At 43.0% G+C, this 16,745-nt stretch overlaps 1 protein-coding gene across 4 annotated transcripts in view; it reads right to left on the reverse strand.

The window, feature by feature from the left end:
* Positions 1–16,745, reverse strand: part of eya1 (EYA transcriptional coactivator and phosphatase 1) — a 77,938-nt gene that overhangs the window by 47,068 nt on the left and 14,125 nt on the right. For 3 of the 4 annotated variants that reach the window (XM_084049092.1, XM_084049091.1, XM_084049090.1), the window contains exon 3: positions 2,644–2,960. The exons of the other annotated variant lie outside the window; for it this stretch is intronic. The gene's annotated coding sequence lies outside the window, so the exon portion shown is untranslated. The remainder of the gene's footprint in view (positions 1–2,643; positions 2,961–16,745) is intronic. 4 annotated transcript variants of the gene reach the window in all.

Consider the following 16,745-nt stretch of genomic DNA (forward strand, 5'->3'; position numbering starts at 1 on the left):
ATATCGCATCTATGTTGATTATACAAATGGTTGTTAACATTAGATAATGACCTGTAATCTTAAATAAATATGTAACAGGAGAAAATTAAGTGGACATTTTAAATAATTTACAGAAGCTGCCTGTTAGGACGCTACTGTCATTTTATTTGTATTCTTCTTTTATTTCTATCATTTGAAAACAAACAACAGTGACAATAATGTGTGTGATGGTGCATACTAGTAGGCACAGAACAATACACGAAAAAATCCTTTCAAATACAATTTCCTTCAGTACAGAACTAAGGAGTCAGTGGCTTCCCTTTTATCTTCCTTAACGCAAACATAATTGTCATTTACAAACAAACACAACAAGAGGGCCTTAGTGAGGGAGGACTTGCGATGGCAATCAACAGAGATCCTCAAACCTCATTTCCTGCTCTTTCAGCAATATATTCCAGATCCAAACAGTGGCGTGTTCACAAAATAACACCCCACAGTATTTAGTAAACAACCTCAGCCCACTAATCGCCTACCATGGGCTACTTAGGAGGAGGTCCTCTATTTCCTCCTTCTCTCTCTCTCTCTCTCTCTCTCTCTCTCTCTCTCTCTCTCTCTTCTCCCTCACTCTTCCTCACAAACAGCCGAGTGAGGCTGTGTCAATTAGCCCTCTGTGTCTTTCAGCATCTTCAATCTCCCACCCCGGAGAGTGCAGGTCAGGAGAGATGAGAGTTCGGCCCCGGCTAGACGTGTCCATACGGAAGGCATCAGGCCGTGGGCAAACAATGCCTCCGTCAGCGCCAACCACTCGAGCTTCCACACATGCAAACGCACCACAGCTACACAGAGCCGGGGGTCGAAAAGAAGGGTGTGCGATCTCTACCCCGTGCACGCCTTGCTAAAGCAAATACACAGGGCAAACAGCCTCAAATCAGGCTGCTCATTATCTGTTAATTGGATAAATAGGGTTATTGTGTGTGAGTGAATGGTTGCGGCAGGCGGCTGCGCACGCTGTTGTGTTTGTCTACACAGGGAGGAGGCCTCACTGCAAGCAGCGCCGGCTCATTTATTGCATCCTAACCACTCTTATTTTACTCCCTTTCATCTTCTAACATACACACACACACGCACACACACACACACGCACACCTTTCTGAAGAGAGAAAGAGGCGTCGATTTGCACATGTCAGGAATCGGATGATAAAAAGGATCGGGGGAAAGAGAAACACAATTTCAGAGGCAAAAACCCCTCTCACACCCACGCTCACACACACACACACACACACACACACACACACACACACACACACACACACACACACACACACACACACACACACACACACACACACACACACACACACACACACACACACACACACACACACACACACAAATACCCCGAGCGGTGATCTCGGAGTCTTGTGATCACACACAGTACATTAAACCAGAACATCCTTCAATTACACTGACTGGTAATTACGGCAAGCCAATCATCTTCACTACATTTACAGAAGGGCCTGACCATAGAGAAGACAGAGAGAGAGAGAACAAGAGGGACAACAGACAGCGGTCAAGCCTTGGGCCTGTTGTCTTGGGAGACGCTGAGGCCGAGAGCAGACCCTCTCTCAGGTCTCCTAACAGCATTCCATGGCCTCAGCAGATGGCATTAGATGTCAGCTGCTTAACTGAGCTGGTTTTGTTTGTTCTGCCAGCCGAAAAGGGTCTCCTGCAGGGACCGGCATGTTTTGCTTGCCGGGATCTAATATGTACACTGGGCCGAGCATGGGTGGACACTAACACCGCACATGTGGGGCTTTTATTTCCTAATCTGGAACATTATCTCAGATTGCGCTTCCACTTTTATATTGTGACGGTTTGTGATTTTAATGGGGAAGTGGAATGTTATTTTCCTTCAGCAGAAGTTGGAATTTAAGACGAAGACTTCTGTTTTTGACAAATGTCAATTTTGTAACTGTAGAAGTAGGAATTTCTAGACAAATTACTTTGGAACGGCAAATCTATGACACAGAAGATGGAATATTTATTTTAGAAATCATAAAATATGCAAAAAGTTGCTACGATCTTCTTTAAATGTTTTGAATTTCTGCTATTTTTAAATGTTGTATTTTGTAGTTTTTGTTGTGACATATTCGGCTGATAGGTAATATTTAATTTTACTAGTTAAATCTATTCAACAGAAGAGCATAATTTCTCAGAGCTTATATTTGTGTTTTATTATCAACATCAACAATAATTGTATAATGATAATAATGACAGAATTAAGTTAAAACCCCCTTTAATACATTCTATTAATTTCTGCCCAGCAAATTGTACTATGACAATTGTATTTATATTTATATTAAAATGAAATATAGTAAGTCATATAGTAAGTAACCAGTTATTATTATTGACCGGCTGTCATTAATGCTTTATTTAGTTTTTCCACCTTTTTTGCCTTAATTGAATTTCAACACACTGACATGTGATACTAATGCCACAACATTACAATTTTGACTCCTAACATAATTCTCTCCTCATATATCATCATACAGACACTTATTTTGGCAACATCCTACAGAACATTGGGAAATTAGACAAAGTAGGACCACGGCAGTTAGCACACAAACATGCCTGACATCATGCAGAATGCAAATTTATACTCACTACAATTATGGATGAATCCCCGTACTTTTGCGTGTATCCCTTCCTTTTATTTTTCTCTTTAAAAAAAAAAAAAAAGTAAGAAAGAAATCTTCTACGAGGCAGTTGGTCAGTCAGTCCAGCAGAGAAAGTTTCTCAAAAAGATCTTTTCTGCGTCGGCGGAAACTGGCAACAAATGATGACCCCTACCAGACAACTTTTTTCTTTTTCATTTTAAGTGTTGGAAGCCATGGAGCCTCGCGCTGTATCTCAGGAGACCGAGTCCTATAGCGAGAACGAGAGTTGTCCGATAACTGCTTCAGGCAGTGCCTAGCGAGTGTCTGTGGAAGAGAGAGGGGGAAAAAAACAGAGAGAGAGAGAGAGAGAGAGAGAGAGAGAGAGAGAGAGAGGGAGAAGGAGGGAGAGAGAGAGAGGGAGGGATAAAGGCAGTGAGTGAGTGAGCATGGGGTTGGGAGAGCGAGAGGTTTGGTGCTGCCGCTGCTGTTTTAAAAAGCAGAAAAGTTGCTCTCACTCTCGTTGTGTGCTCTGTGTGTGTCTCTCTCTCTCACACACACACACACACACACACACACACACACACACACACACACACACACACACACACACACACACACACACACACACACACACACACACACACACACACACACACACACACACACACACACACACACACACACACACACACACACACACAGAGGAAGACTTTGGCCACGAAGGAGGCACGGGGGAGTCGCGCCTCACACCAGGTCCCCATATGTCATTCACTCACAAGCTTTAAGCAACAGAGCCCCTCTCCAGATTGTATCAGTGGCGACTAAGACAATGAAATGGCAGAGCCCCCCCACCCCTCCCGCCTGTCCTCTGGATCACCAGGCTCAGGCTCACACACCCCGAGGGCCCGAGGACTTTTCTTCTTATTCTTCTTTTCCCTTCCCTCTTGTTTTTGTTATGTTTTTCCTTTCACCACAAACCACTTTTTTTGGGTTGTGCACTCTCTCTCTCTCTCTCTCTTTCTCTCTGTCTTGTATCTTAGGTCAATGCAGGATCTCTATCCACCATAAATAGACTAACATGGGCTTAGGTCATTAGCTTTAGGTGATGGGGAGCGGGGGCTTTTCTCAGTCAGCGGCCAGAGCGTCCCCCCCCCCTGCTGTAGACATAGTGGAAGTCCTCCGTCAACACGTACGCACCGCGTCTGTGTGCAAGGTAATGACTGCCTTCTGTCCACTCCACGTTATTATGTCAACTGTTCAATACTGCCACACAAGGCCATGCTACTACTACAACCGATGAGCTTAGACCGTCATCCCACATCCATCCGTTGCTGGAGCAGACACATCCAGGCTTTTTGTTTTAATGTGCCGTGCCATTCTTAACTTTATTTTGCACACACCCGCCCACACACGCCCGCCCTCTCCAGACCGACAAAGACATCCGCGCTGGCGTTATGAATGGTTTAAAGTGCAATGACCCGTTCCTTCAATTTTGCTTAATTACAGGTAATAAAGCAGCGGGCGAAATGCTAACTGTAACAATGAAAAATGAAAAAGCAAGAAAGAGGAAATCATGCATTAGCTACAGTAAAGAGGTGCTGAGAGAAAAAGAACACCCACGCCCAGAAGAATGGAACAGTGTATTTGCAGCAGTTAGCCTACGCATCCACTGCATGCACGGCATGTTGTCTCCATTACCTAGCAGTCAGTGGGTGATTTTAAAATGTGAATAACGTCAATGGGTATTATTTTAAACAGCCATTCGGATCTCTTAATACTTTCATCGTTGCGTTGCGGAGCTCGTGTGTCACTCGCACAATAAAATCCCTATAAATTAGATAGTTATTCAATGAAGACACTTCCTTTTGGAAAGTCGAAAGCGGTAGAGCATATCTGTGGGGTGGAAACCTCATATGTCCAAAACTGTTACTTTTCAGGATTCTAATTCTAAACTATCAAAAGTAGTAGATCTACAAGCCCAAAACGCGTCGCTTCGCGCCGCGTTTCGAGCTTGTAGATCTGCTACTTTTTGATGCTTTTGATGCTTTCGTGCTTTGTAGTATGACACAAAAAGTTAGAATATGGAGATAGGAGGTTTCTGCCCAACAACAACGATATTATGTGGGACGTGGAGAACAGTGGCGTTATCTCAATCCACAGAGAGAGCAAGCAGGTCCACAGCAACCAACCACTGAAGCAGCAGCAGTCGACAAGGAGCCGACAGAAATAGACCCAGGCAGCAGCAGTTCTGATTTAAATACACTGTGGTATCGATGTGGACCCACTGTGATTTCAAACGCTACCTCCTTTTTTCCAATGCGGGTGCCTACAGGTAGATCCACAGGCTCACATTTCAAAAATCGGAGCATGAAATATATTGCATATTATTGAGGAGGTTCCTGATAACTCAATTGACTAATAGATGCTCAGGGACTCTCGAGTGACTATTTCTAATAGCTGAGAGGTACACATGCCAATTGAGTTATTGCGTTTGCGCTCTCGCTCTCTATTTTTCAATGAGCAGCTGTGTAAAATTAGCTTGCGATGTAATTTTGCAAGTGAGTTATTTTCAAATTGCACAGTATAATTACCCGAGTTGTTTATGTCTCCACGACTAAACTCATATTTTCCCCGTGCTCATCTGCGGCATGCCCTGCTGAATGGTATGGTTTGAATCAAGGCTCCAATCAACCTCGCCGTTTTACTAGAGATGTTGGGACTCACCTATATTTTCATGTTCCACAGTATAAAACAAGGGGTTGTTAAATTCAAGCGTTTTTATGTAAAAATGTGGGTTGAAGTGGAAGGCAACGCTGAGAGGCCACTTGAGTTTTAAAATGATAAATTTGGGTTTAATTGGTGGTTTCCATGGGTATGGCTTTTAAAAAGCAGAGCATGCACTATAGCTACTTTTCATCGACCCACAATGAAGAATATTCATAGTCATACACACCAGTACAGGATAAGTAGTGGTAGAAAGGTAGTGAATAAAAAGTAACTAACTAAGTGGACACATGAATTATAACAATAAAGCAATCGATAAAAAACAGGCCTGAAAGGCGCCTTCTATACCTCTGCCAAATGGAAGCTTAACAAAAGATGCACTGATACTATTCAACTGACATCAGTGCTAAAACGCCACTTGCCAAAAAAACATATCAAGCAAGAAATTCGAGAAGTGAGCTAAGATTAAATGCGAAGCCGTTCTTTATTAAGGATTATCTTGATGGGACTCAATGGTCTTCATGTAGGGGCTGCAGGGATGCCTGCCCGCAATTTAGAGTGAAGAGAGATCTGCACTGTCCTCCACTGCCAACAGGTTATCCACTCAACTTCTCATAAACATGAAAATAGACCCGCAGCCGCACTCAAATGGTTGAACGTTGCCGAATCTCTTCAAGATAAAGAACACAGGATTTAATCTACAACCGAGTCTGGAATCGCTGCTCTGTGGAATGGCGTTTGTATGAACCCAGAGGTGGGCAGTGATTTATCTTTCACTTTTTTTCTACAAAGGAGAACATCTAGGTAGGTGGGTTTACATAGCTTGACAAAGAATATACAAACGGTGAGAAAGGAGCAGGAATAGTGTGACAGGGGATCAAATGGTGCAGATGAAACAACATGCTAACACCCTGGTGACACACTTGTAATATTTTCATATGCATATGCAGCAAATTTGTTTGGGTAGAACTACTACTAGTGTTTACACAATGTCACACTTTGGGGGAGATCAAGTTCCTTTTCTGACATAAGTCTCAGTAGACCGTTACACCCAAAACCTTCCCCCAAGAAGGGAAAGAGGGGAAATCTGAACTAGGGATAACTTTGGATAAAAAACGGCGTTTATATATTTATACAGGCATTACCAGGTGAAGTGGTTGGCTATTGACTAAGGAGAAAATAAAACCCCTTAACCACACAACTTTCTCCCCAGTCCTGGCACATGTGGGACCCTTAAGGTATCGCAATGGTGATTTCTGCGGCTGGATTCTGTGGCTGGTGGACACTGTCTATTCTTGTGCGCCTACTACCCGCTCTCATTCACTGCTGTGCACAGTTTCCTGTTCAAAATAACTGCAGCTGCAGTGGGTGACATAGTCTGGGATAAAACAAAACACCAGGGGATATGCAAGAGGATTTTATAATAGCTGGTCCACTTACTTTTCCTATGAGTTCTGTAATACTGGAAAACTTAAATACAAAGCAATGACTAAAGTTGAAAAAACAAATGGGAGGCAAAGACATCAACAAAAAAAGGTTTTGAGGATCAAGAAGACATTTGTAAGTAGACTTTAGGAGGTTATCTCTATGAAGCAGCCAGGCATCTGAAATATAACATTAACCCATCCATCTACAGAGGCTTTCATCAAACTCTAAAGAAAATCTTTGATGATGACAAGTTGTCACCACAAAAAAAGGTTTTGACAGCGCAGACAGATAATTTTGAAGTCCCTCAAGGTAAATTAGTAGCAAGTCAAGAGCTTTCAAGTGGTGAATGAAAGTTACGAGTGAAGCCCAGATTCCTCATAAACAAACAAACAGGTTTTCCTGCCTGCTGGAGGAACGGTGATAAAAGTAAACAGAACACATACCTCTACATGGAAATACACCGGTTTTCATCCACAGAAAGCATGGAACAATGGCAATGGTTAACCTCAATGGATGCTACAAACTCAAATTAACATTGTGACCGTACTGTTGCAGCCATGTTGGTTTTGAGCGAAACAATGGGAACATGTTTTGAATTAAGTGAAAACCCCATTTGTCCCAGTGAATCAAATAAAACATGCCAAACATACGGCTTTTCACCAAGGAATACAGAATGCGCAAAATTAATTTATACGTTGTCTCGGTTGCTGAAAAGACAGTGAGCGCAGTGTGTGTGTGTTTTTGTTAAAGGTAGCCTGCACTCTGTGGACACATTTATCCATGTTTTTACCATGACTGAAAAGTTCTACTTTATGAGTAGCGAGGCACACCTGGGGAGGGCCTATGAGGACCCCGAAATCCTCAGATGGACACTTTACTGCTTGCTCTTGGCCCCAAAACAGCAAAACAAGTACACTTCAGAGACCCATTACTCAGAATAAGACATCACTATTGGCTGGGAGTATCAGAGAGGGCATTACACTCGTAAATATAGCCAGTTTAAAGATGTGCACAATCAATACATAAAATGGAAGAAGTCAATAAGTCAATAAGATCATCAAATTCTTACTTTATCTTTACTGTGGATGTCAGTATACACACCAGATGTGATAAAACAACTGCAGTAAACAGACCACAACAGTATGAGATATGTTTGCATACTATCAGTCGTGCTATAGTAGTCACTAAGACTAATTGTCTGCGTTTAAAGTAAAATCCTATAGTGCTAATGTATTCATTTGTAACTCAGACTGTACATTTGCACACTCTCAGAGTTAAATCAACACTACATTAACAGGATTTTACTGTATACTATTTACATATTTGATTCATGGATAAGCTGTGTGTGTCTCTCTATGGTCATCCTGGCATTGTATTGAGCAACCTTTACCGGGCCTCAGTGGTCTGTAATCTATAGGCAGGACAAGAGGCGCTGCCAAGTTAGTAGGAGCATGTTGGATGGCCCTCTGCCTCCACCGATTTTCAACAAAACAACAAAGCTCTGGTCTGCCTCCTCTATTCTGCATCACACCAGTGGATAAGTGCTCTCATATGCCTATCCCCTAAACACGGCTCCAGTTTAGACTTGGACCGCGATTCAACTTGCTGGTGCCGGTTACACCGACACCAGAGTTTTGTACGCTGTTGGCTTAAAAAAGAAAAGAGACTGTTGTTGTTGTACAGTTATTGTTGATATAAATAATATATTTTAAATGTTAAAGATCAACAACAGTTCCATCAAACAACAGCCTGAAGAACATCTTACGTTGCAGATACCGTATACACAAGATAATAGGAGAGACCTGTCATGTGAGAATTATTCTGGCCTATTTTTTAAAGAACTCCCCCTCCGACTCAACCAACTGTACAATTTGAGTTTCCAAAGAAGCTTTTCATTGGTGCATTCACACCTAATTCCCTCATTTTTATCCAGAATTATGACAAATACCCATGATAAAGCACTTTCAGTAGTGCATGGTAATAATGGCAGGGGTCTTTTGACATAACTCCAACAACAGTGGAATGTGGGATTCACGTGTTTAAAAAAGGACAGCGCCTCAACCAACCACACCACTAAATCTAAATCAGCTGCACCCTAAAATACCAATATGTTTGGTAATAAATTTTCAGCGTCCCACTAATGGCCCTCTACCATGAGCAGGCAGAGCGGAGTGGAGTAGCCGTAGGAACATTTGTCAGGACTGCCCCAACTGTCTGGGGCTGGCCCCTGATTTGCGCAGCCCGGGCGCCCAGAAATGTGGCACTCCCCGTCTCTCTCCACAGCTGCTTCCCCCAGTTGGGTCCAGGTCAGCAGAGAGCCAGGGGCCAGGCCGGCCATCAGCAGGGCCCCCCCGGCTGTAGGGTCTGGTCCACAGGGAGGGGGCCTGGATATCGCTAGGGGCTTATGGTCAACCATAGCACTAACTCCCCAATGGGTTAGAGTACAAACTGCAGAGGTTAGAGACATAACTGCCCGACACACACACGCACGCACACACACATACGCACACGCACACACACACACACACACACACACACACACACACACACACACACACACACACACACACACACACACACACACACACACACACACACACGCACACGCGCACACAACACGCTAACTCCCTTGTCCCTGTCAGACACCCCACCTCTCCCAGAGCCATGCACCAAACCCCCACCGGTCCAGCCCCTGTGACATTTGTGAAGCCAGGAGCCCACATAACAAAAACACATTAGGCAAATGTCTGGGGTCAAACGTCTGTTTGAATTGGCCAGATGAAAGCCACTTAGATTGGGTCTGTGCCATTCTGCTCGGCGGCTAAATACAGTTTAGTAAGCCAATGGTTTGTCTCACTGACAGAAAATGCGACCACGTTCAAGTTACTATACTTTGTGCACATATAGCAGGGAGGATAGAAGCTCTTTCTCATGCACACACGCACGCACGCACACACACACAGAGCCATATAATCCTGAGGATATTACAGTCGGATGGCTATCCCTCATGAATGAGACGAAAATACTACAGACCGGAACATAAATTATATTTAACCCACAGCCACACTTGTTCTCCAAGAAGCAAGTGCAAACAGTGGGGCTATGTGCCACATTGAATGTGTGTTGCTATCGGACACCGGTTTTCAGGTCATTTTTAACTCCTGGATATATAGACACTTAACAGCTGGGCTATTCTGTCTTCCCTGCGTTCTTGTACATGCGCACTTAAAGTAGAAGAAGGAAAAAAAGAGTCAACTGGATTATCTAGACACCAAATGCCATTCATTTTACTGGGACAAAGATGCTGAGCAGCACAATTTTTCACAGCCCGGAGGAGAGTGTGAACTATTAGTGGCTTGACAAACCAGTACACTGTAAAATCCTGTGTGTTCATTTAACTCTGAGAGTGTACGAATTGAACCAAATGGACCCGTAATCCATTCGGTTCCATTCGTACACTCTAAGAGTTACAGACGCTTACGGTTGCATTTTTCCCCCATTTGTACACTGTCAGAGTTAAATTAACACTCAGGATTTCACTGTGCCTCCGATCATGCTGCCGTCACAGGGAGGGACTTGAGGGACATGACAAGAAGTTCAAAAATAACCAGGGGTTAATCGCAGTTTAAGACTATGCGTGAAGAGTGCTGATGTGTATGCTAATAGCATACCCTAAAGTACCTCCTGGTGAATTCTGTACATGTGTCTGGGACTTGTCAGAGTGCTCGTTATAAGTGAGGGAAACAGGCTTTCATTTATTTTCTTTACTTGCCCGCTATCAATATTCAGGAAGAACTGTCAAAGTTACTTTGAGCAATGTAAAAAAAATACGTAATACAGTATGTATGTAAAATAAAAAAACTAAAGATAGTATCATTCAAGGATATCGGAAGTAGATTAGGGAATAATCAAAACAAAATTCCAAGTTGCATTTATCTTTAGAACTCAAATTTAACAACTCTGTGGTGTAGTTGATTTGGATAAATACATCACCAGGGATATCAGTGGACTGGATGTGTACCGATTTTAACCACTTTTAATCTGGCATCCCTATTTAGTTTTGAATAGAGCTTCAGTGGTTAATATAAAATTATTTATTTCATTCTTTAGAATTTTTGCAAAATATCGGTCAAAACATTAGAGATCGTTGGTTTAGGTGAACTCTCCAAAATCGGGATCGCATCGGACCCAAAAATCTAGCATCGGCCAGGCTCTAGAACGGACCAAATGATATGCCAACTTTCCACGTTTGTTTCCTCTTGATGTGTTCGGCCCAGCGGTGGCCCCTCTCAAAAGGTGACTTCCTCTATGAGGAAATGGAATTCACAATGTAGCCTGCAAGGCACACTCTGCCTTTGTACTTTGTGTGAAAATATGTTCTATCTCATCTGTCTAAGACTGCCTCAGAGTGATTTGTACCAAGTGAGGGGAAGGAGCAACAAAGTCTTTAGTGTCTTAGTTAAATCACACCACTATATCATTTTGCACTACACTTTTTCTGTCTCTACTGTGTGTATATCCACTTATACCACAATAATATGGTTCAGAGGCATTTTAAATTACAAAAATGAATGTGATTCTATACTATTAAAGAACTGAATGTATTTACAACTAAACAACAGTAGCCTATACTGTATGTATTACAGAGTTGTTATTTCAACTTAAACGTGAACATGAGCAGGATGTGGAATGTGAATTTGGGGAGGGTGAAGTCACAAACACTCTTACAACTGTGTTAGAGAGAGCATGAAGCTGAGAATGTATTGACAGGTTGGATTTACTCGCATTAAAAAGCTTTGAAGACGGGAATGATTGATTGTTAGTTAAGTGAATGAATCTAGTGCATAGGCTAAATGGATTCCCATTGATATCTCACCTCGTTTAAAAGTCCATCTCATTCACTCTGCGGCATACTGTATCCTTTCTGATCTCGTCCATGTACTCTACAGTACAGTATATAGACCATATCTCATGTGTTTATCCAGAAGCAGTTATGTTTGAACCTTTTTTATTTTATAAATGTACTAAAAAATGTAATAAAAATTGTTGGGGTTTGGAAGGGATTGTGGCTCAAGTCAGGAGAATTGAGAAAATGTAAGATTCAAGATTAATGTAACATCCGATACTGTATATAGGTAAAATTATTGGGTTTAATACGGCAGAAAGGATATTGAAACGTATTGTGCATGAAAACAGACAAGGCAACGCAGAGCGAGGTTCAGATTATAAAGTTAACGCTACTTAGATGGCATTGTTACCGTTGCCAAATGCCCCGAGGGAGATCTCTGCTTGAACCCTGTACATGACACCTACGATAATTATTACACCGTTTCAACCCCGTGAATCAGAGATAAATTATCACTGTGATACGGAAGACACTCTGATTAACCTTCCGACGAAGACGTGCGGCGGCGCGGCGAGACGTGATGAACTGCCAAGGACCTCTGCCCTGGTGACGAGTGCGTGATTCAACAATACCAGCAGCACTGCACTGCACTGCACTGCACATCACTGCACTGCTGCAAACACAAACCCAACCACCACAAAGACATTCCGGTCATCCGGGGCAGCACTGTCTCTCACTCCAAAATAAACATTACGTTTGGTTTCAGGGATCCGCTTCTCAGTGCAGGCCGGGGCGGGGGGGATGAAAAAAGGAAAAAGGAGACAGTGGGAAAATGGGAAGAGAGTGTCAAGCCAAGTGCCTCTTCCTCTTCTTGACTTTGTGACTCAGAAGCGGATCCGCCAGGTGTTTCAGATCTCAAAACATTCAATCAGCCCTCTTCTTCACACACAGAGTTCCATTGCTGGTCGCATTTCAGCATTTTGGAAGACACGTCATTTGTAATCGGAATGAATACAGTGAATTTAAATAAGTAATGTTTTCTGTTTCTAGCAGTACCAACTAGATAGACCTATAAATAGCTCAGTGGCCTCCCATGGTAACAAACCACCACCCTGCCTGGGATCGGTTACAGGAGTAGCAACTCTTTATAGGTCACAAAAAACGTCCAGTTGCCTGGGAAGCAATGTAGAAGAATAGTCTGTTTTTGGATGTAGAACAGGTAGAGCTGGTTAGGGCAATTAGAGGGCCCATTTTGTAGAATGGGACTTATCAGAGAGTTGGTTTGGGGATAATTGAGGGGTTTGCTCATTCGTTGGCCACAGATTGTTCCGCTGCTAAAGCTGCACCTGGGCAGAGGCAGCTTCGACAACTCACAATGGGAAGAAATACCTGCTTGTGTTCTATAAGCCTACCGAGGAATGTGATGGAATTCTGTCAAAGAACACTCAATCACTGGAGGTCTTACAATCACTGCCTTGCCAAGGAAAACCTACATCTGAAAACTAATGATTTCTGCTCTCAACTTTTGATCTAGCGGGTTTAGTTCACAGTCAACCACCATTGCAGACTTTTTCACTGTCTTCATATGAGACTTACTGTACACTTATGTTACCCTGTCACCACAAAGCGTCTATAGGACACCTTACATTTGCAGCTGTGACTCCCAGGCTGGCCCAACCCATCCAATGCATGATGACTATGCAATTTACAAAATTACAAGCTAGCTGAAACCCTGCCCTAAAGAAGCCCCAGACTCGCCCTGAATTATTAATCAGCTATTGATGAGAACCTAATAAATGCACTCGGCTCACCATCCCAATGACATTCTTGCCTCCTACCCCGAGCCACTTCTGACACATATAAAGTCTAAGACCTTTCTAGCAGGTGATGGGTAAATCATAAAGAGGTGAAATAAGTCCATTCCATTGTAATCACAAAGGATTATTGCTTTCCTGAACAAATTAACTTACAGAGCTTAACAGAGCTGCTGTCCATATTGCCTGGGAACTGAAAACAAGCACACTTCGTATGCCAGCTAATTACAGATTCTCACTGTGTGACAGTCAACAATCTTCCCCCTTTTCTTCTGGCCAGCCACCAAAGTGTACTAATGTGCTCACACAAGGGGAATCAACATGCCAGCCTGCTAGAGGTATATGAAGATCAGCAGGGAATTACGGTACATAATTATGATTTCTTGTCTGCCTTTAGGTATTAATATAAAATCTGTCAAGGATTGCCAAGCCATATCATGTGACAAAGGAATAGGCGACTGTGAAAGCATTTTTTCCCACAACCAAGATAAAAACCTCTGAAAGGAAGTAGACAAATGTATATGTAAAAATATTGTAAATGGTTAATGGTACATTTATATACAGTAGTGCCTTTATCCAAAGCACTTTACAATGTGCATTACATTCACCCATTTACACTCACATGCACGCACAGACAGAAGAGGAAACTATGCAAGGGACCAACCTGCCCATCGGGGGCAGTTTGAGGTTCAGCGTCTTGCTCAATGACACTTCGACAGTAACTCAAGAGGAGCCGGGGAACCTGGAACTGGGAACCTTCCGTTTCCCAAGCGGCCGCTCTACCTCCTGAGCCACTGCTGTAAACACACTAGGGCAGGGTTCTTCAACAGTGGGGTTGGTTCTCAGAGTTACTTGTTTTTTTTATTTTATGTAAATGTCTGAAAATACACATTAACATGAATCCAAAATATTAGTAATACAAAAGATAAACAAACATCAGAGGGAATATAAGAATGGATATGTGTATATTCTATCATCATCAATGAAAATGGGAATGAGGTGGTAAAAAATAAATAAATACAACTTTTAAGAAATAGTGAAAATAGCAATCTACAAGCTCACAACGTGTCGCATCGCAAAACGTTGTGAGCTCCCAGGGATTCCTCAACAGTAATGCTTGTCTGTTCGTAGCACCGCCCCAGCTCCTCCTGAACACCATTGTCCACCTCACAGGGGTTTAATATCTGCATATTCTAGGGCTTGTTGTTGGAAAAGCGGCATACTTTTTTGTTGGGTACAATGCTCTCCTCGCAGAAGCTAAATGTAGTTTGTAATACAGTCGGAGAGTCCATCATTGTCCTCACCATCGACCCTCTATACAATGACCTCCAATCTGTTGACCTGCAGCACTCCCTAGCCTAGTCCCTACATTCCTCCTCAACATCCTCACACCACTGTTCAACAGTCCTGGTGGTGGCAGGCTGCCTACTGACAACAAGCTTATATGTGTTGGTACATGCCTTATTAGGTTGTGGTCTGACTCGGAAACCCACAGCCAACAGCTCTATGTCCAGGGCTACAGATACAATCTTTTTTTATATGTCCGGGGTTACACCATCTGGAGTTAACAAAGACAGCTCTGTTTATCTCTGCACACTGTATCCCATACATAACGTCTATATTGTTGCTTTATACCGTGTCACGTAATGTAGTAATGTAACACAAATATCATTCAGATGATCAAATGACAAACAAGCATTTTCAGTGGGCCTTTTGACGACCTGTGGGCCTGGGGCGTGCGTATCTCCTGCACCATCGTCAGTAGCAGCTGCGGAGCACTTAATAAATTGCACCTTTTACAAAAGGAAAAGGTGATGAGTTGAAAAATGTTTAGCCCTGCCCATGCATAATTCACGTGGACTCCCGCTCAAATCGGCTGCCGATGAATAATTAAAATTAATCTCATTATGGGGAGTTTTCATTATGGGATAATTTAATTAATTGAAAGCCCAAGGACCTCTGAGGGCCGGCAGCCACTGGGGCCCCATGCCCTAATGGGTCGAGGACAGGAGAGTGCACTGGTAATGCACAGGAGCCCATACATTATTTAATGGATCCCTCTAAGTAAGGACAGATCAATGATAACTTGTCATCTCATCAATGCGCTGAAAGCATTCCAGAGCCCACTGCTAGGACAGATCCCAAAATTGTAATAGAAAAGTATGTACGTATGCACACACGCACATACACTACACACACATATGCACGCGCACATGCACACAGGCACACAGGCACGCACACACACACATGTGCGCGCGTGCGTGCGTGCGTGCGTGCGTGCGTGCGTGCGTGCGTGCGTGCGTGTGCGCGTGTTTTGTGTGTGCGCGTGCGCGTGTTTTGTGTGTGCGTGTGCGTGTGCGTGTGCGTGTGTGTGCGTGTGTGCGTGTTTTGTGTGTGTTTTGTGTGTTCAAGGTTTCTTTAATGTGACATCTAATGTACGGGGACTTAAAATTAGGGATGGGACAATATGAAAATGACATCACTATTATTGTGGCAAAAATAATTGCGATTAACGATATTATCGCGATAATCAAAATATGCTTAAAACTTAAAATGCCACTTTTGTTAACCACTTGAACCCCCAGCATCCCTATTCTGGGGGGAGCGTTCACCAAAAATAGCCGATCACAAAGCGTTGCAACGCAACCCTAACCCTAACCCTAACCCTTGGAAGATGTACTGTATTTGCAGCTCAACAAAAGCTAATTCATCCTAGTATATGATGAAGGACAATTTCACAATAACTTAAAATCTCTGCGATACGATTGTGAGCGTTTTTTCATCACGATAAACAATAATAACGATTATCGTCCCATCCCTACCTAAGATTAAGATTTTTGGGTGTGTGGGTCAAATGTTTGGTCAAATGTGCTCCGGTGCTAGTGGTGCGAAAGCATATACTGTACAAGTGTATATTGTCTGTACCAAACAATAACTGATATCAGGGTCACGGGGGGCCATTAAAGAACTTTCTTGGTGAGGTAGAGGTGAAGAGGAAGGAGGGTATGTTCCCTTGGTTTGTCTTGTCTCCTGAAGCACTTAAGCACTCTAATTATGCCACTGCTCTGGAGATGCACGCACCCACCCAGTACTGTAGCTACCCGTGAGAAGCCTCCAGCAGCCTTTTCCACAGCAGGTAGATCAGGTTTCTGGATACAGAGTAAAAATCCTCAGTGCTCATTTAACTCTGAGTGTTTAAAAATGACCCTTTACACTGTCAGAATTAAATGAACACTGAGGACTTTACTGTAATATTCACATAACCACCACAAGTGGATACAGGCTTAAGTTGAACCC

The sequence above is a fragment of the Gymnoscopelus microlampas genome (genome assembly GCF_963454915.1).
Source record: "Gymnoscopelus microlampas genome assembly, chromosome: 22".
In the NCBI taxonomy this organism is placed as follows: domain Eukaryota; kingdom Metazoa; phylum Chordata; class Actinopteri; order Myctophiformes; family Myctophidae; genus Gymnoscopelus; species Gymnoscopelus microlampas.